Source organism: Antennarius striatus, chromosome 19 (genome assembly GCF_040054535.1).
Source record: "Antennarius striatus isolate MH-2024 chromosome 19, ASM4005453v1, whole genome shotgun sequence".
Lineage (NCBI taxonomy): Eukaryota > Metazoa > Chordata > Actinopteri > Lophiiformes > Antennariidae > Antennarius > Antennarius striatus.
In genome coordinates, this window is record NC_090794.1 from 2,958,333 (window position 1) to 2,979,595 (window position 21,263).

Consider the following 21,263-nt stretch of genomic DNA (forward strand, 5'->3'; position numbering starts at 1 on the left):
CAGCAGCGGTGCAGCAGTGGAACTGACAGGTGGAGGGAGAGGAGGGAAATCTCAGCAGCTGAAACAGACCAGGGAACTGGAGCTTTTTAATGTGGAGTTTGCATTTTGAGTGGGTTCCCACTGGGTGCTTCTGCTTCCTCCCACAGTCCAAAAACATGCCAGGCAGCTGAGTCGGTGATTCTAAATTACCCAACGGTATCAGTGTGAGCGAACCTCTCCATCCTCCACCCAGGGTTTACCTCCCTTCTTGTTGTTTCCTCGATGGTTCCGTATTCATGAACTGAAACTGATTTTTTTTCTTTCTACCTTTACCTCTAAGAGAAAAATGAGCTGTCAGCAGTTGTTTTATCAAAAGCTATAATTAGCAAACAAAGTGAAATCGAGTTTATTTCCAATGCAGCCATGGAACTCAAAGACGTTCAACCCACACATTCTATATGAGGCTTGATGGGAAATTGATCAGCTGTTAGCGATGTATAAATCAGAACAAGAAGTTACCTCAACGCCACAGACTTTGAGTTATTTCACAAATTCAATGCAAAATACTAGTTTTACTGACTTGCAATGATTTGCATATAGATCAAGGGTCGAGGATCATCCTAGAAGACAACATCTTGTCATCTATGTGGAAACTGAAGCTGAAGTGTCATCATGTTCCACGGAGAAGTCGACCGAGCCTTTGTGTCAGAAACCTGGATCATTCTAAAGTGACCAACACATCCGTCTGACTTGAATCCATAGAAAATCCATGATGGGATTTGAAGAAGGTGGTCCCAGAATAATCCCAGAACTGGAGGAATGGGCTATGATTCCTCAGGAATGCAGTGAGACGCTGGTGTCTGGATATGCATCGATTCTGAAGGAAGTCATCGCAGCTAAATGATAAAGGTCAGAAAAAGCAGAATTTTGTGTTATATTTATAAAAAAAACATATGAAATATATGATAATCTGAATAAACTCTGGTTTAATCTGCTTATTATGGATGCCAAATAAATATGATTTAGTTGTAGAACGCTTCCAGATAGTTGCACAAAGAGATATACAGGAAAAAAACTGTAAAAGTACAATTATTTATATAAAAGTGCAAAAGTTTTTTTTTAAAAAGTGCATTATTTATATAAAATTGAAACAAAATGTAAAAAAAAAAAGTAGTAGTCTAATAAAGTCTTTACACGTCCTCTTATTTTGAAAGGCCGTGCCGGATATGGAGCATCCCCCCTTCGCGGGTGTTTCTTGACACCGGCCGTCCTGCACACAGCAGCATCGACAACCGCGTTCGGAGCGCTCTGCTCTCCCCAGTTCCTGTTTCCGCCGCAGCCTTTTCTGCTCAGCGTTCCGGAGCAACGAGCCTCGACCGCCGCTGCGTCAGACCCCAGCATCCGCGGCTCCGGTCGGATGCCCCCTTGCGAGCCGCCGTGTCATGCCGAGGTAGGTGACGGAACACCCCGCCGCGCGGCGGACGTGTAAGCCCCGGTTGTTTGTCCGCTACATCCCGGCCTGTTGACTGCGTCGCTGCCGCGATCGCGGTAACTAAATAGCGGTCGCGGTGAGTTAGGTGAGAATCCGCGGCTCCGTTACATCAACACCGGGTCGGGGTTTTTTTTTTTTTTTTCTTAGCTATGCTAAAGAGGGATGCTCCTATCAGGCCACACACACACACACACACACACACACACACACACACACACACACACACACACACACACACACACACACACACACACACACACACACACACCAGCCCGCGTTCCGCTTCTGTCGCTTATAAGAGACGCGGACACAACACTCGTTAGCCCCCCCACCGCCGCCACCCCCCCCACCCACCGCGGTACCGCAGGATCACCTGAACCGCACGCGCACGCGAGCTAGCGGGTAGCTTTTTAAGCTAGCCGCCCGTCTGCGTGCGCTTGTTTCTGTTTGTCGCGCTCGCCGCTGACGCGAGCGGAGCGCGTCCGGCCGCGGAGACAAGGACGCGGGACACAAGGACGTGGTTTGTTTTTTTAAACACTGTTTTTATTAACACCCCCCCCCCACACACACACACACACACCTTTTTAGGTTTGACACTTATAAAATAAATAAATAAATAAATAAATAAATAAACAGCTTTGTTTATTCTCACAAGTGCTCTGTAATAATCACCACCGCCAGGCGTGCGTTTGTTTTCCCCACCAGGAGGTGTGGTTAACGTGTAACCAGGCCTTCTCATATGATGGGGAGGGAGAGAGAGAGGGGGGGGGGGTCATGTCGCCGTCACACGAGGACAGGAGTCATCAGGGGTGGTGTGTGTGTGTGTGTGTGTGTGTGTGTGAGTGTTCTGACATTGTGTTGTCTTATAATAAATACCAGCTCATTCTTATTATAAGGTGCAGCAATTATCCTGACGCCCTGATCAATATTCAGCTAATATTCATTGTGGTCTGCTTTGAATTGAAGTTGCTGACTCAGGAGGAAGTGGACACCTACGAGCCACTGATGCATCATTAATGTTATCTAATAAAGTCGGCAGATTGATTGAGTTAGTTCCCTTAACCCATTCATGAATAAGTTAGCAGGCCTGTATGTATACTGCAGTGACAGCAGCCTGCTCCTTGGGGTGTGTGTGTGTGTGTGTGTGTGTGTGTGTGTGGATGGTTTTTAAATGTCAGGAGTCAATTATTTCACCAAAAGCAAATCTCATCATCTCATCTTCATCTTATAAAGAGTTGCGTTTTATCTCTCTTTTTCTTTCTTTTTCTTTTTTTTTCTCCGATCATTTGGAATCTGCGCCGTAAATATCCTCCCATCGCAAATAATGTCACCAAGGCTGTCCCTTCCTTTCACAAAACGCTTAAATTAAAGAGTAGTGATGACACTCGGGTTAACCGTTGAAATGTACTTGGCAGGTTTGAAGTTTTTTGTTTATTTTCTTTCTTTCTCCCCCCCTTAAGCCTCCCAGGCTTAAGGGGGGGGGGGGGGTTGTTGTTTCTGCTGGTTGAGCTGATCGCTTTGGACACATGTTGTATTTCCTCGCGTGTAGCTGCTGGAACACATGATGCTACATCTATAATACAGGAGGGTGTGCTTTCTAGAGAAGTCCCCACCGTACACACACACACCCTCCTCTCTCTATCTCTTGCCCTTTGTGCCCCCACCCTCTATGCTTCATACCCTGTCTGTCTTCATTTCTTAACTAATGACTTCATTAAACATATTAGCGTCGTTCTGCCGTTGAGGTCAGACGTGATGCACAAAAATGGGCGGTGACTCATTTCAGGGTTTTATCTATATTTAACGCTGTGCACATTTGTCACATGGCGAGCTTCCTTCTGTTTGGATCGGGAAGTTTTATTTAAGAAAAAAAAAAAAGAAAAGCGCACTTGAATTTTGTGTTTCATTTCGTTGTTGTGTGTGCGACGCCCGTCTGTCACCTCCACCCTAGGAAGCGCCTCTGTTTGCACAGAACGCCGTTCTAATTTCAAGCATCAGTGTTTTGGCGCGGTGTACAGTGTGTGTATATGAGTTTTGATATTTGCTTCAATGTGCAGTATTTACATCCCCTGTTGGCGCGTAGCTGTCCCAGATATATAAACCCCCCCCTTTTAAAAAAAAAACACCAGACGGATGAGAAGAAGAAGAAGAGGAAACAAACAAACGCGTTTTGAAGACGCGTTCCCTGGTTTTTGAGGCGTCGCGCTTTAGACACAAAGAGCATTGAAGTGAAGAGGCTAGGCGAGACGCGGCGGCGCGCTGACAATGCTACCGACAGAGGAAGGCTCATCCGGAAGCGTTTGTTTTGTTTGCGTTGTTAATCCGTGTGCGGGGTATTTGCGCTCTTCGGCTCCGGTCGGAGCTGTGGAAAAGGAGCTTTTTTTTTTGGTTTTTTTTACATTTGTTTTTTTTTTTGTCATTCCTCATGCGAAGGATGGAACACGTGGAATGCGTTGACACACAACCTATCCGAGGTTTATTGCGAAAGACCAAAGATAAGGCGTGGTAAAGATTAGCTTCTCGCAGATCAGCGAAGGATTGTCGTTGTGTCCGGTGTTGGCATGTAGCTCACGGTTTTTTTTTCGGTTTGTCTCTTTGATTGGGAGAAAATCTCCGTGCCTCGTGTTCGAAAATACCTGCAGCCTCTTGTTAGCTGAGCTTCCTAAAGGGCAAACTCTGGAGGTAAAAGCCCTTCCTGCCCCCGGCTTCCTGCTCTTATCCCACAGTAGGGCCGTTAGCGTCTGCGTCGCCAGGCCGAGTGTCTATCTGCTGATTTTTTTTGTGAGCCAATCACCAGGCGAGCGGGGGGCGGGTTACCGGGGAGAAAAACGGGTCGGTCCGTGAGAAGTGATAACCCGATGAAGCTGATCGAGTCGTCCTGGCAACGGAGGGAATCGCACCCCTCCCCCTCCCTGGGTAGCTAGCGTACCGCTTGTTGCCCGAACAGGAAGCTGACCTCCAGTCGTAGCTGAAGGACAGACGACTCGCGCTGACCTCGTCAATCCCAATCATTTCCTCATCCGCACTCATTCTGTTTGTTCTCCGGCTGTAAAGTAGGGCCGATCGCCACGGCGACATCATCAGTCACTTTGTTTACATTGCACAGCTGCTTCTTGAGAGATTGCATAAGGCGGCGGCGCGTTCGCGTCTCCGTCTGGCGCAGGAGTTTTAATGAAATCCCGTCGGCTGTGATACTACTTTTTTATTTTTTATTTCCAATCAGAACGGATGCACGTTAGCGTGCATTCGTTCGTGTTTCCTGCGTCTCGTGGCGTTTCGAGGAAGCTTCCAACTAGACCTTCGTTTGCACGAGTTGAGATCTCCCACAGGACGAGAAGAACGCTGTAGGGTTTGCGGTAACACCTCTGCAGGAGGAACCCGGATTCAAACAAGTGTGACACGCTGGGAATTTTTAGCTCATCTAAAGAGAGAGAGAGTCCCCCCCGTGGGATGCAAACAGACCTCCTTCTCCTTGCCAACCCCCCCTACCACCTACTCACAAAATCCCTTGATGCTCAGTTCTCATAGTCCATCAAACAGACTCTCTGAGTCCAGGGGTCAGACCCGGATCAGAGCTGGGGAAGGAACACTGGTGGGGTTCAGGGATGCTAAGGATGAATGGGGGGGGTATTCCTGGAAGCACTAACCCTCAGTTGTGTCATCCGTCTCTGGATGGGACGGGACAGGGATTGGGAACGCGGGAAGAGGCAGATGGGTACTGAGGGGGGGGAGATTAGGGGAGAAGAGAGCGGTAGTAATTGGGACAGCTGCACAGCTTGAGGCATGAGCAGTCCAATCGCCCACCTCACTCCTACCTCCACACACACACTCACACACACTCATGCCAGAGAGCCAGATGCTGGCCATTAGGATCACAATGACAATAGCCCAAATTTCCTGCGTGGCCTACAAAGACACACTCATAGGAATAGAAGAAGAAGAGGTTGAGCTCGTCTGACAGAATGGGTACATTCCCCACACTCGGGTAGAAAGGTTGTGTGACAGGCCTGTCTCTACGTGGGGCTTTTGTAGATATGATTCTGTTTTCAACTGGAAGTCCAAATACCCAGCAGCCCCTGCACCTCCAGCCTCCTACGGACGCCATCGAACCGGCGCTATCTAATCCGGCGCCGGTGGGCCGCCATCGGGCGCTCCTGTGTGCGACTTTCACACAAGTCCACAGAGGGTTAAACCCAAAGTGGGTCCTGGATCGCAATGAAAGGCTCGTGTTATCTTTCTCAGCGGCGGGCGGGGGGGGTGCTATTTCTGGTGCCAGTCCTGCTTCCTGGAGGGTTTGTTTGTTATGGTGGTGGTGGGGGTTTGTGTATTTTTTTTTCCTCTTACGCTGTTGATCCCCAAGGGGTGGATTCATCTCTGTGACCTCCATCGAGAGGTCAGAACGCGAGGTCGGCGCCGAGTCGACTCCTTGTTTGCAGGAGGTGCGTTTAATGCGCATGGGTTCATCTCCGTATCTATCAAAGAGGTAATTGTTAGCGTGTGTGGCGTGCACAGGGTGCGTTCCAGATGGTTGGCGACGCAGGGCGGCGGCTGAGAAATCTCAGACGACTGGTCCGATTGAATTCACGTGGCAGGATTCCTGTCACCTGCCCCGGCATGGGGCTCCTGAAAGCAGCGGGGTGGCAATCAGGCAGCGGGCATACTCCGAGAATACAGGAAAATCTGCATTCCGTGCAGCGCAGATCTGGGAGTAGACGTCTATCAGGATCACAGAATGCACTTTACCTCAAAGAAGGCGTGGAAAAATGGCTGCAAAACCCGTTTAACTGGGAGGCAAGGACGTCCATCAGCAATGAATGGAGGAGAGATCGGAGTCTCGATATCAAAAATGGTGCACATATCTGTCTTTTAACTCACAGCTGAATGAAAAGGCGTGCTCCATTGACCATGTCAGGCCCTTTTCTTAAGGGTCTTTTGAAAAGCACTCTGGGAAATATAGGAAATCAGTACCCAGAGTCAAATTAAACGAAAATGGATGAAATAAAATAAAACAATCGCTGAAGAACTCCTGAAATGCGTCGTTCATCACATATCGATGCGTTTCAGTAAATTTGGCTGAAACTTCTTCACTTTATTATAACCTGATCTCTAAACGTACGCCCTGGCACATCGGTTGGAAGTTTTGTGCGATTAGTTCGTTGGGGGAATGCGCGCCTCAACTAACCGTTACACGACGCCAACGTGAACGGATCACTCCTCCAACCTTGCAGCGATCACGCCAACTCCGACTCGTGCAAAATGTGTTCTCCGCCTTCCCACAGAGTTAGATTTGCAATGTGGACAAAACCATCAGCATTATTTCTGACACACAGTGAAGCTGCAGTGCATTAGAAGAATAGATTTAGGGCTAAATTAACTTAATAGATGTGACTTGAAACATTTCCAGGAGCTTCTGCTCCGGATGACTGTGGGAATGTGTCCCGCCGGACCTCTCAGGGATGTCCAATCTCCTGTTCCCTAATGATATTTTTGGGTATTAAGGAGGTCTGCCTGCCAGAGGAGCCTCATGCCCGATGTTAGAATTATTGATTGACTTACAAAATGAATTTATAATGCTTGTGTTGCGGACTTTGAATTAAGATAATGTATTATTTCATGCTGCAATGCAGGGCGCTGGCCTCACTTTTTTATTTAGGTATGTGTACTTGTGGATCACCTAATAAAAAGTGTTGTGCTTCTTTTTTTTGGGCAGTTTCAATAAACAAGTAATTTCGCAACACATTTTTTAATTGTAAATAGGAATAAAGACTCAGATATATGTTTTTCTTCAATAATTCAACCAGGAAAGGCAATAATCTGGAATTGAAAGTGAGAAATACCGATCTTTAAAGCACTCCACACAGTCAAGTAAATAAACTCTTATCCGCTAATTATTGGAGGGGTTTTTTTGGTTTAAAATTAAAGTTATAAAGCTGTGGTGATACTAGATATCTCTAGAACACAAATCATTGTAGATTTGTGTTATTTTTCTTATTCTAAACCATGAAACATGGTGATTGTTTTCATTTAAACTCTGAGGGAGCGCGGGAGGTAGGGTTAGTGAGATACAAGTGTAGATGTCATGCAGAAACAACAACTCCCAGGGTTCTTTTCTGCATTATGGGTTCAAACAGACTGGATTCCTCAGGAACAGCTGGCTCTTAGACACGTGTTCAATGCCCCCCACTGCTGTGCGTCATGTCATATTTATGATTCTAACCATTCCATGAATCTTCATATACTCCCACTAGAGTGCATTTTTATAACCTATGACAATCTGGTCATTCTTTGCGTCTTGCCTCGGTGTCCGGGGGCCATCTCAGCCCATCTTCTTCTCTTCCCTTGGCCCCACATGACAGAAAGCTACCAGGAAGAAATACTACGGGTATTCAAGTTAGTACCGGGGACAGGGGAGATGGATGGAACCGTTAGCGCCGATGGCTCGGGTCTTAACAGCTCAAGGAGAGGTTGAAGAGGCAAAAACACAGAGAACGGCCTTCAAAGTGATGCTAACTTTGTTTTGAATTTGTGACAACTCTTTCTGGATGTGCAAAGAATGAAGGAAAAAATCCAAAGAAAACAGCTTGTTTATATGTTGAGTATTTATACCGATTTGATTATGCTCCATGGGTTCAGTTCCAAACTGAGGCTATAAGAAAGAGAGGCTGTTTCCTGAATGCTGACCTGATCCCTGTAAACCCTTCCTGTAACATCTACAACTGTTCTATCTGCCAAGATGCATTAAAGCCTTAAATAAATAACCTTCTTTAAATTTTTTATCTGTCTTGTCAAGCTTCAGGTGATCATTGCGAGCCAGACTTTAATGTCCGTATCATCGCTCAGGCCTTGCACAGTTGAGACGACAGACGTCCAAAGCAGCGTTTCAGCAATATGTTGGTAACGCGGACCTGATTGGTTGATGTTGGGCTCTTTAGTTTAACATCATTTAACTCACATGTAAATGTCATGTTGAGGTTAAGTTCAGATGTATACATGAAAGTTTTGAGACTATTCGAGGCCAGAGACTATTTGACACATAGTCTTTGTCACAGTCTCTGGCTTCGACAGTCTTTCCTGTAATGATGCACCAGAAGGGCATTTGTTTCATAGATAATGCTTCGATACAGTCATATATTCTTTTAAGTGCAGTGCTGGAAGTCTTTGGAGTTTGGAAGCCTCTGTTTCCCGGCGACAAGACTTAAAGCCATCAGTCTACAGGATGTCTTTCTCAGCGCTGATCCGGAGGAGGTAGAAGAATTCCCTGGTCTCTAAAGCATCAGTCAGACGAACCACGTTCGTAGTCTAGCTTTGTGCACGATGGCAGAGTTAGTCATAACGTTTTTTTCTTACCTCTCCCTTCCTTACAAATTAATGAACTGCACTTTATGAATCCCACATGTAATTAAGTTTATCTTTAATTTGTCTTCATCTTTTTTTTTCTTGCTCATCCTTATCTGCACGTTACCAAAGTTTTTAATAACTGCAACTGGAAGACTTACTTCCTAACTTGAGATTGTTGGGCAGGTCCGATTCGTAGCTCTTTAGTGGTAGTTAACCAATTAACAGCTAAGCTAATCCCTTTTCTAACTTGTAGCCAGAGCTGAATGATAAATAAAGCTTTTCTCCAACCTGTTGCTCTTTTCATCATGAATGCCGCCTTCTTCCAAATCTTCTGGAGTCCTCTTTTAGCGCTAGCAAGAGTGGCAGCACTGGCATTCACCTATGGCAAAGCCCAAAGCGGCCCAGCAGGAGGCCATTCACATCTGACACGCCTGTCATGTCGCCACGGGAGTCTCGCATCACACGACGTCGCCTCATCCCCTTATTTCTTTTTCACGCTGTCATGTTACCGTCCACCGTTGCTCTTTTTCCAACACCATCGAGGCAGAGGCTACTTTAATGGTCCCGCTTGGCAGAGCTTTTCTTTAGTTTCATCAGGGGCCTGGAAGCAGTAACAGCATGTCTGTCCGATATAACAACCCTTCTATTGGATGACATAATAATCAAAAGTGTTGTGGGACTGAAAGGAACTGACCTCATACTGAAAAGAATGGATTAAGATCTTGTGGGAGCTGCAACGGGGGGACTGGATGGACGTAGCCTGGACTTTAAGGGTGACCAAGGGCGAGATCTGACTTGTGTGATGTCAGCCAGGCCACCGGCCTTTCAAAACTCACATAACAACTGCTCCAGAAACAGAGAGCCAGCCTCCTTTATCCCATTTTTCTACTTCTCTGTGATCTCGGCAGAAGAATTGAAGTTGGCACATCAACGAAGTAGGGAACACCCGGCGACAGCTTTGCCTCCTTGCTTTGATTTGTGGACCGAGTGAAGGATTATTATAAATGAATCGAGTGTTATGGTCGTCCTCCAACTTTCTAATGGTGCAACCACCTGAATTGCCGGCGCTGTCACATTAGAGGATGTATGGGGCAAAGCTGAAACCCTGTTCGTCGTAGTCGTTCATCATCATCATTCCACATGCCATAGAGAGCATGTTATTAAGCATCATAATGGTGCCCTATGGCTGCTGCAGGATAACGTACCCTATCTTCATTTGAGAAGCTAATTGCATGTGAGCTATTTAAGTCCTCGTCCCAGTGAGTGTGGAAATCTTTGCAGGTCAACCGGTTGAGGTCAAGCTGCGAGGGTCGAGCTTCATCTTTGAGTTTGCCACTCCATTTGAAGACTGACCCATCCAACTGGTCGAAATAATAAAAAAATCTCTGCGCACTTTTTTCCCATTCATAGCAACATCAATGGCCTCGGTCTTCTGGCAATTGGTGCCCTAATATACGCCCCCTTGAGCCATGTTTATCTCTGTGGCAATGTTGCCCTGCAGATAATCATTGTCTTGTGGATTAGCATAACAACAGAGCGGAGGCTTTGCTTTAATCCCACTAACACTGGACCAAGCTCCTCTGCGTTGGCTTGACTGCCAGGCTTGTCTTAACTGGGATTAAAAGGATGGGCTGCTAGCGCCCACCACACTCCCATATCGAGCTGGCGAGTGAGCCCTCTTCATGCCCTTGGATGTTTCGTAAAGGCAAGACCAGAAAGTCGAGATTTTTCACATTATATTCTGAACTCATCCAAATTATTCTACTTAATCACGCCGGATCCAACGCTAACCTTGAAACAACTAGTTTTCCATCATCTACTTGTGTCCTGGATCTGTATGCATTAATTCCTTTAGTTTTAGGAACCAACAAGACTCTCTTTTTCGTACTTAAACAAAAGCATCCACCAAATTTGCCCAAGCTTAATGCCTGCTTTGTAACAAAGAGTTTAGTGTTCGTCATCTACCCGATTACTTCATCCACTGGAGATTTATCGATCGTCTGAATGCTTAAACCCTTCAACCTTTATAACAATACCTTGTGTGTGGAAGCATAGTTCGTTGTTTTTCAGAAAACAAAGCGGTATCCTAACATACCTTAAGGTGAAAGTGTTTAGACTGGGTCTGAATGGCTACGGTTAACACCGGGGTAAATATCTTACTGTCCTAGGAGGAGACATTGGGCGATGAATAGCTCCAGTTGGAGGTAACGTCGCACTCTGCAGACTCTCGTCAAAGGCATTTATGGTTGTGTACACAAAAAGCGACAGGAGTATTTGTGTGAAGGATGAGAAAAGAGCATTGAGAGAGAGAAATCCACACTCCTGACCATTTGCAGCTTGGAGTGAACATTTTTATTCAGCTCTTCAGTTTCAGGAGGCTGCAAAAAAAAAAAAATTGTTCATGCTTTGGAAAGATATAAGAGACTGTCTGATGATGGAAGGTATACTTACCTAAGGTATAATCTATCCCACATCTTTGTTTGCTGGCAGTGAACAAAACGACTGCTCTTGGGTTTGCAGTTTCAAGTAGCATGCAGGCGTTTCCTGAGTAAAGGATGTGTCATGTCATACATGTCTCGAGGTCTAGTGTAACATCCAACATAACACATATGTGTTATCAGCGTTTGTAAAGAATAAATCAACATGACAGAAAAATTATTTGCCTTCCCTGTTACACAGCAGCTAATATCGATCTCTCATTGGCTGGTATGGAGATCCCAACAGCTGTGCGTTTGCTCCGATTTGGACATTTGCTGTTCAGTTTCCTATAGCTCCTTTAGTACGTTTCATGAGGAATGTTGGGGGGAAATAAATACGCCCAAGTCGCGCTTTAAAAAGGATGTGTAACTGGGGCTGTGGTTGGGTTTGGTTAGTTGATGGGGAGACGGGAGCGGACCATCTTGTCAGTCTTGACCTGCTGGCGTGGTGCATCATGAGGGCTCCATAGATGACCAGGCGTAACTTCTAGTCTTCTGCTGACAAGTTTAAAGGTTAGAAAAGTTTAGGGTGGAGTCGCTGACCCTGTAGACACATGAGATTAAGATCTTGCACGGTAAATTAAAAAAATAACCTCTGGAAGGAAATGTCACCGCCGTACTGGGGGGGGGGGGGGGTTTACATGTGCCAGATCCACACATCATCAACAATCTGCAGGATTCCTTTGGTTGAACCCGGTCGGCTTCTTGAGCAAACAAGTGATGAGGCGTGCAAAAGGAATTTCAAGCCCTCTTCAAAAAGATGACCGCACCGTTTGTAAAGGAGTCTGTGTGCCGTCGCCAGGGGCGATCGAGTACACACACGCGTCTTTGTCTCGTCGTTAATTTAATTTGTTGGATGGTGGTTTCACACTATTTTTTTTTCCTGTGACTGACATTATCTAAGTATGTGTTCCTTTGCCAGGCTTCTCTCAGGGCTCATTTGCGGCCACCCACCACCATCAGTGTTTTAATTCAGCTGAACTTGCGAGTGTGACTGCTTGGCAAGGCCACGGCGACATCACACCGCCAGTAGCTCTGGGATTTCTTTTCTTTTTTGTTTTTTTTTATATATCCATGGCTGCGTTTGGAGACGATCGTGCCGTGGCTCCCGCTCCAATCTGATTTTACAAAAACCCAACAATAGTTGTAGATGTAACCGACTGACATCACTGTGAGCCTCTTGTTTTCCGCCTCCAGAGCAGGGCTGTGGACATGTGGGCAAGCAATGGGGTGGTGTGGGGGGGGTTGGGGGCAAGTGGCGTGAGCCAGGCTGCCGGAGCAGGTGACATCTGTGACCCAGCACTACGGCGATGGATGCCGGACACATGCTCCTTCCTGAAAGGCTACTGGCACTGTTTCTGCCCGGTTGGACCCGTGCCCGATCTCCGAGCCTCGAACGCACACACACATTTGGAACGCTCCATGGGAGCGAGCCTCACTGTACACAAAGTTATCTCAAAATTCAGGCTCTGAACATCTTTTAGCCACCTCTACTATTTTTGATTGTTGCAGCGACAGAGTTATTTTTTTACAGTTAATGTTAGACTGTTGACCTGCGCTCCGCCAGCCGCTAAGAGCTACTTTGCGAAGGCGACAGACTGCCAAACATCAGGATCATCGGCTCACAGAAACTAACCCGATATGAAGAGCTGAGAGCTGATCGTAGGTCAGTTTTGCTATTTCACACCGTAAATCTCTTACGGGAACGGCTGCTGTTTGGTCACTGATGTAAGTCGATGCTATCGTCCTCACGGAAATCAAGTCATCCATCTCACAAATGAGTTATTAACCCATTGTATTTAGGATTTGAGCCATCAGATGTCTGATAATTGAATTATTGATATAAAAAAGACTTTCACATGAGATGAACCCAAAGAAAATATACCATAAATCACAAATTATGAGCCCTCCATTCATTTCATGAATAATCCTCCAGGATTATTCATTATGTTGGGCTGTCAGACCCAAAAACGACTCCGTGGACGTTTTTGTTTCCCAATTTTAAGTTTTAATACTTTGCGGGAAATCAGTATGTTTTATTTAATTTTGTTTTAATGTAGTTGCGTCTGATTTATGGCACAGTTTTACCCTGTGTCCGCCCCCCCCAACGCCCTCTCTACAGAGGGGGGAGCGTCTCCCCCTTGCATCCTGATAAAGCACACTCTCAGTCTCTTATCGCCTCTCATCTCCTGCAGTAAAGACGCTCTCCTGTTTGTTTTATGCTTCCTGACAGTTTTTTCCACCCCCATCTCCTCTTTTTACCCCTCATAGGTGCCCAGTACCTCATCCCAGTATTTGTGTGCAATGGATCAAAATTGTCAGAATAACTTAATGGCGAGTCGACCCGTGTCTTGACCCCCGCTGTTTATCAAATTCCACCCCTTTCCCCTACCGTCCCGTGAGAGGTATAGATTTGTAGCTCCGTATCTCTGGCAGTGCAGAACCCTTAACTTCCATTGACGGAGTGTGTGTCCAATGCAGGCTACACTTGGCTGCAGCAAAGCTATGCATTGTGGGTAGAAGGGCGCACCAGTGCAGGAACACAATCCTCTGAAAGCAGAGGGAAAGACGATTTTTGCACGTTTTATTCATCAGACGATTAATGGCGACAATAATCATCTGAAAGCAATAATAATAATTTAAAATAAAGCGTTAGCCGCAGCCGTCGTTTTAATGCGTTTGGGTGTTAGACACTCAGTGAGACGAAGTAATTTGAAGGCGTCACCTTGGGGGGTTCTGGAAAATAAGCATTTTTTTCACACTTGGTTATACTGCATAGTACGAATTATCAAATTATAATATTAATCCCCACCAAAGAAGAATAAAAACCCTCAAGTTTAATTTGCTTTGACAGCGACAAAACCAGCTCCGTTTGAGAATCCACATGGGTGTGTGTGTGTTTATGCAGGGGGGGGCGAAAGAGGTGAAGATAGCCTTTTAACAAGCGAAGCAAATAAGAGCTGGAATGATAAAGTTTTTTAAAAAAGCTGACTGCGGGAGACCGTCTAAGAGAAGTGGGGGGGGTTGTGGGTTTTTTTTGGCAGGGGGGGGTTGGAAAGTCGGAAAGCAAAGCCACGCTTTCTGAAAGATACGTAATAAAGGTGCAGATAAACGACACAAACAAATGTCTTATTGTTTTTATTTGGCTAAACTAATCCGCCAGATGATTTAAAGCCAAATTAATTAATTTGCAGAAGCGAGAAGCGTCCCCCCCCCAACCACCCTCCGTCCCCCCCTCTTTTCTCATCCCGCTGGTTTTTGCTGCAGCTTGGTGTTTTAATATATTTTGCACACAGAGCCTGATGGATGGGCAGTTTGATGAAGCAACCACACGCAGAAATCCTTTTGATATTTGTCATTTTCCTTCTGCTTTAATCCCTGTGCGCGCACACACACACACACACACACACACACACACACTCACACTCACACACACAGTCTGTGGCCTGACATCAGGTGTTCTGGGCTCCCACCGGCCCTCCAGATGGCCGCCGTGTCTCCACCACACCTTTGGCACACATCAACAGGCCCCTGCCTGCCCTATACCTCCCCAACCCAACAACCCCCGCCCCCCAAGCCCCCTGTGCCCCCCGCCTCCTGGAACAAAGTGCGCCATCAAAGAAAAAGATGTGCTCAAATGTCCTCATTAGCATTGATTTGGAAGAGATTACCATGTGGGGGGGATTTCTTCCACGACTTCACCTGGGTCTGAACAGTCGTCGTAAATGTGTGTGTGTGTGCATGTGTGTGTGTGCGTGTGTGTGCATGCGTGCGTGTGTGTGTGTGTGTGTGTGCAACCAAAGTGAATGAATAGGCTGGGGTCTGCAAACAAGTCATTTTCCTGTTTGTATCAAGAAAATACTGAATGAATTAAGTTGAAGCAACGTGATTTTTGTTTGTTTTTGTTTTGGTTTTTTGGGAGGTTTTTTTTTTGGGTGTTTTTGTTCCTGGAACGTAACTATTTTTAGCATTTTTTTAAAGGTACAATACTCATTGTAATTTTTAGAAGCCCGTGAACACAGTACAGCGTTATTATGACTCCGCGATTGTTGGCGTGACGGCCCCCGTCGACCCCCGTACAGGTGAAGGGGCTCAAGGAAAAAGGAATGAATGAATTCCTGGGACACCAAATGGAGCGTGTGTGAGTGTGTGTGTGTGTGTGTGTGTGTATGCGCCCCCCTCCCCCACCCAACGACGTACCTACCAAGAACTTATTCCCCTCATCAGAGAAAATGAAAAAGCTTTCACAAAACTGCCCGTAGAGCGAACGGCTTTGACGCTGGATGAACCAGTGGCTGGTAGGGAAATAAGAAAAATAAATAAATAAATAAAGGAATAAATAAGTCCGGCTTTTATTTTTTAAAACGCGGCTCATTAAATTATTCAGTGGAAGTTTGCTGGAGATGCTTCTTGTTCTGTTTCGCTTTCACTCAGCAGCCGGAATTCGCTGGGGGAGTTCTGCAGGAGAACACGTTTGTTTGCTTCTTCTGGTGCTTCAGAGCGGCTGTCAGAAGGTGGTGGGGGGGGTGGTGGTGGTGCTGGTGGTGGGGGGGCATCTTTGGTCACTGTACGGTCTCTCAGGCTCGTCTGTGTTTTCGGTTCTTCGCCTCGGATACAGTCGGGTCCTTTCTCTTTTAATTTACTTCCTGTCGTCGCGCCTTTCAGTCATTCTTTCATCAACGCTCCATTCACTCCGCTTTAAACCCCCCCTCCTTTTTAATCTGTCCCTCCCCAGCTCTGGATGTATGAACTCCTCACAAGTTGCCCCCCCCTCCCCCCTTCTTTCTCCTCTGGTTTGTGTCTGTCCCCTGCTGCCTCCATCCTTACTGCAGGGTTGAATCATCCCTGTTTCTGCTTGCCTTGTCGTGTCGGGCCCCTCTGAACAGTCTGTCGGGGCCTCATCACCGGGTGACGGCAAGAGCCGGGCTGACATCTCGCCGTGGCTCTGAGGGGGCCCGTGATGTCAGCGACGCGAGCGCTGACCTGTCCCTCACTCCTCAGAGCGCTGACATCATCAGAGCGGGACACATTTCTGCCCTGGGGGCTTTTTAATTGCCAAGTCTGGTATAAACCTTTTTTTTTTTTCCCCTCCTTGAGACGAGGAGACGGAGGAAGTCTTGCATCTTTCTTTTCCTCTTTCCTCTGTTATCAAAGTTCTGCTTTCGTATCCCGCCGTCTCCTCGCCACGCATTATCCGGCTCTTGTTGGAGAGAGAGAGGGACCGCATCAGCACTATTCTCCTCAGAGCTTTGTCTCTGGGGGGTTGGAGAGAGGGGGGGGGGGCTTCCTCCCGCGCTCGGCTTCAAACGACACACCTCTCAGATCAGACGTACGCATGTGCTCGTCGCGGCGCTTTTGAAACGGCAGACCTTCCGTTCTCGATGCAGAAAAAAACAAAAAACCCGCCTGACGACGAAACGCCCTGGCGGAATATTGAGTCACCATCCTTCTGCCGGCGTAAACCGACAGACAAGCCAAGCAAATTTTTAAAAAAAGGAATCAAAATGTCCCCATGCTGAGGAGTGTGTGTGTGTGTGTGTGTGGGCACTGATTCTATAACAAGCATATGCAAACAAAGCCCAACCAACCCCAGGCTGGTTAAATTAAACACGGGACTGAGGAACAAATGGATGCTTCTCCTTTAACCTGATGCGTATTCATAATTTTTTATTTATTTTTTTCCAGTTGCGCCCCAAAAAAAAAAAAAGTCCTTGTATCGTGAAACCGGAACCTTTTTCCGGTAACTTCTTTCTAGTCAGTCGCAGCACCGGTTTGATGAAGACATGAAACACCCGAAAATAAGATGAACCTCTTTAAAGTGAGATATAATAAAGGCTTGTGCTGCGACGGCGTAGATGACAGCTTAATCTTAATTACATCCAGCTGAGATTTGGGGAGAGAAGAATCCTCTTTCTCTACAGGAAGTCGTCTGTTTGAGAAATGTTTGGTGTAAATAGACCAATCTGAATTAATATATCTGCATAATACTGTACAGTAAATATTAAGTGGACATTGGACTTGTTTTATCGCCAACATCACGCTCTTTACACACACATAAATGTCCATATCAACATCTGCTAAATAGTGAAACCTATTTAAACTTTTTAATTTTATTTAAATAAAAGAGCAAATCGGCTTATGCACGTTACAAAAACAGTTCACAAGAAGACTATTCAAACTCATGCATATATCTATATTATATAAGAACTGATGGCTTCCTTGATAAAAGCCCAAACTGCTTTAGTTCTTACATCAAAGGCTGTGGCATTGTACTGCTTACAACAGCTTTAAGAACTTTCCAAGTTTATTTTTGGTCTGTTTTAGTCACGTGACACACATCTGTTGTTCTCCTGTAATAAAGGTGATAGTATGAAGAACACAATTATATCACAGGCCCTTTCAGGAATCATCCTGGGATTTCAGCAGCTCTAAGGTCATCTCCACCCAGCCTCTCGTTCTGCGGGGAGCCCAGTTGAAGTTCTGTGGGGGGGGCTGGGTCAGTGTTAAGGGTCAGCAACTCCAGTTGCCATGGGTAACTGCTGTCCTCCAGATGAAACCCATCAAGTTCCAATCAAGTCGTCAGTGACATATACGTAGTGGATATATAGTATTTGAGCAGATTAAAGGAAGGAGACAAGTTAGATATTGCAGACTTTTACATACCAATACTACTGAAAACTACTACTGAAAACTACTACTGACTACTACTACTGGCTACTGACTACGTTACCATCTGTTGCTCAGGTAAGACCCTGAACCGACCCAGAACACTTTGCCTCCACATCAGAAATGAAACCGCGTGAGCAGCTTTGAAAGTGGGTGGAGTCAGAAGAAAAACCCGGGTTTCTGGACTAAAATCTGCTCTCAATCATGGTTAGCTCCAGAGAGTCTGTTACTATGGTAACAAACGCAGAGGTTCAGTTATCTCGCTTTGTGAAACAGGTCAGGGTTACTCTTCTGATTGTCAGTGTTTATTTGAACAGAATTCAGAATTTGATGATGGGATTGATTGATGGTCACAAAAACCCAACCTCAGAGTCCATCCAGGTACGAGACCACTTCCTATGGTGGTCTGATTTGGATTGGAAGACTGAGTAAGGCTCTTACATGAGAAGTTTCTGCTGATCTTGGACATCCTAAACCAGCAGAGCATGATGGGGAAAAAAAGGGGAAGATTTAGATCGGCGCATACTAATCCATCAGACGGCATGATGGGTGAGAGATCTTACAAAGAGGGCTGGAACTGCGACAGTCAGCGTTCATTAATGCTCCAGCCTCTCTTGTAGAGTCCAATCAAGGACCTCCACACACACACACATGCTCAGCAATCCAAGCAATGACACGGGCGGACTAAGCGTAGGCACTGATGGCTTCACTGCTCAATTGATGGGTGCTTAGAGGGGAGAGAGAAAGGAGAGCCGGGGATGCTGGGGGGCCAGATCGCCCGAGCCTCGCACCACTTCACCATGGACAGCTATTACATTAACCCACATGTTACCCAGCTGTTCCCATTAAGAGCCTCACTCCCAAATCTCTCCACACACGCTCCAACCCAAATAAAGCTGTTTACTTAAATATCCTGATAAATATCTTGACTTATACTGTGCAGATCTGAAGCATCTAGACAACACTGCTATCCAGGATGAGTCACAGGGAGGGTGGAATTAGTTCATAGTTGTAAATTCTCGACATTAGCCGCAACCAGCATTCATAAATATCAATCTCTGCAAGGGAAACGGAATAGGCGCTTTAAAACAAAACGAGATAGCGAGTCTACAGTTGCTGGCATGTGACAGATTCGCCAAGGCACAAAGCAGTATCTGTCATGGCGCTGTCCATTTGCGTTGTCATTTAAATGTTTATCTCCCAAACACCCGTCTGAAATGTAATCATCAGTGTGTGTATTGATTGTAAGCCCGTTTTGGTGGCGTGATCGACTCAGACGTCAGACAAACGGGCTGAACGCCGAGCCAGAATTTTCCTTTTAATAGAAAGGACAAATGCCGACTGGCAGCGTGTGGCTCCCGATGCGTCCTCGGCCCCGGCTGGTGGAGAAAATGAGGAAAGAGAGAGAGATGGGGGGGGGGTGCTGATGGTGTTTTGAGTGCAGATTGCTTCATCCACATAAAAAGAAACCCGGATGAGTCGTAAAAAGGACGAGTTTTAAATCGCCTCCAGTCATTTTTACGCGTCCTACTCATTCAAAGCGTTCCCCCCCCCCCATCCTTGAGTGTCGCCTGAGCACCCACATGAATTTTCGTGTCCCGTCCAACTGTGGGTGACCGTTTGTGAATTCAGTCTGCTTTTAAATGCACATCAAAAGCAGGACAACATCCGTCCGTTATCGCAAAAAAGTTTTCCTTAAAGCGACGCAAAATGAATGAAAGTCTCTCAAGTTCTTCTCCAAATTGTCTCATCCTTGTTTTACTTTGACATTTTGGGATGAGGTGCCAGTGAAGATTTGCTTTAATTGATTTGAAAGTGTCTTTTCAGATTAAACTTAATTTCACAGTGACAGAAAAATGTTAAATATTAGCAAAGCCTTTAGGCAAGTGTGATATTCTCCAGAGAGCACTTAACTGCTCCCAAAATAGTTCACGTACCCGTCAAAAGGCTGCCTTCTCTCCGCTTAGTCAAAAATAAAAGATACTACTCTACTTGAAACTCTGACATTTCTTATTAGCATCCTTTGTCGAGCTGTTTTGTCGTTCTTTGTCGTTCCCTTCCCTTCTTTCAAAGATCTGGGTGATGCCGCTGATTTTCACGCGTCGTGTTTTCCCGTGAAGTCGATCACAGGAGACGGCAGGAAGCAGGAAACAGGACTGCTCAATCCATCCGATGAGCTGATGTACGCGCGTCTACTGTACTTTTTTTGCGTGTATTTTATACCCGTCTTGTGTCGCTTTTGTAGTGCGAGAAACAAAAAAAAACAAAACAAAAAAGCGGAATCAGGTTTTGCTCTGTCAGAAGAGCGGCGTAGAGTTGGGGTAATGAATTCTAGGAGGCTGCGCATGCTAACAAGTTCATTATTCCAGCTTGGTTTAGGAGTAATTACCATTTTGCATCTAAAACAGTTCAAGACTGGCTTTTGCTGTTGTCAAATTAAGCCGAGTGTGAATTCAGATAAATATTTGCATATGTAGAAATGCACAAGGTGCCTCTTGCAGCAGAGATCGATGTGGCCTTGTGGGGGTTGTTTTTTTTCCCACGTATCCTTGCTGGTGGCGTTTTGGCTGATCGTCACATCCATCCAGGAGTGTCTCCTGAGCTCGCTAGTGCAGCTGTCACCATATCACATTTTTACTGCATGATAATCGTGGCCGTAAAACAACGATATTACCATCGTAGATCATATCTTTGCATGTTGTCTGCTTTGTCTTTTTTTTTTTTGGCTAATGAATTAAAGAACGAGTGGAGGGAGGAGAGGAGGAGAGTCTGTTATCATAAAAGTCTGCAAAAAATGAACAATTAAAAGGCACCTTCAAGACCTGCGTCTGGGCCACACGTTGGTATCATATCAATATTTTTTCATTCATATCACGATTACAGTCCGTTCTGGTATATTATATCCGTCTTATCTGCTTCCTCGCTCCAAACCTCCTCTTTCAAGGGGTCAGTTCCATCCCGAGACCGATAGGGCACGTTCCCAATAAGCAAGCAGCTCTCCATCAGATAAGCAGATTCATTAAGGCCTCAGAAGAACATCAGTAATTATTAATGAAAAGAACAGACCCCCGCACTTATTCCCCTGGATTGCGTCGTCGGAAACGATGGAGGCGGAAATGGTTTTTTTTACGGCCAGCGTTAGTATGCCTTGGCAGAAAACGTTTCACGGAAGCTGAGAATTTGGATTCTTGTGCATTTTCGTCCACACCCACCAGAACATCAGGGAGCTCAATCCTCTTCAAGGTAGCTCCACAAAACCATTGTCCAGTCATAATGTGCCTAGAATTTAGAATCATACATTCTTTGCCTCG

At 45.9% G+C, this 21,263-nt stretch overlaps 1 protein-coding gene across 1 annotated transcript in view; it reads left to right on the forward strand.

The window, feature by feature from the left end:
• The first annotated feature begins 1,219 nt into the window (after positions 1-1,219).
• The window catches only part of fut8b (fucosyltransferase 8b (alpha (1,6) fucosyltransferase)), a 62,738-nt gene continuing 42,694 nt past the window's right edge, over positions 1,220-21,263 (forward strand). The window contains exon 1 of the mRNA XM_068342587.1: positions 1,220-1,429. The gene's annotated coding sequence lies outside the window, so the exon portion shown is untranslated. The remainder of the gene's footprint in view (positions 1,430-21,263) is intronic.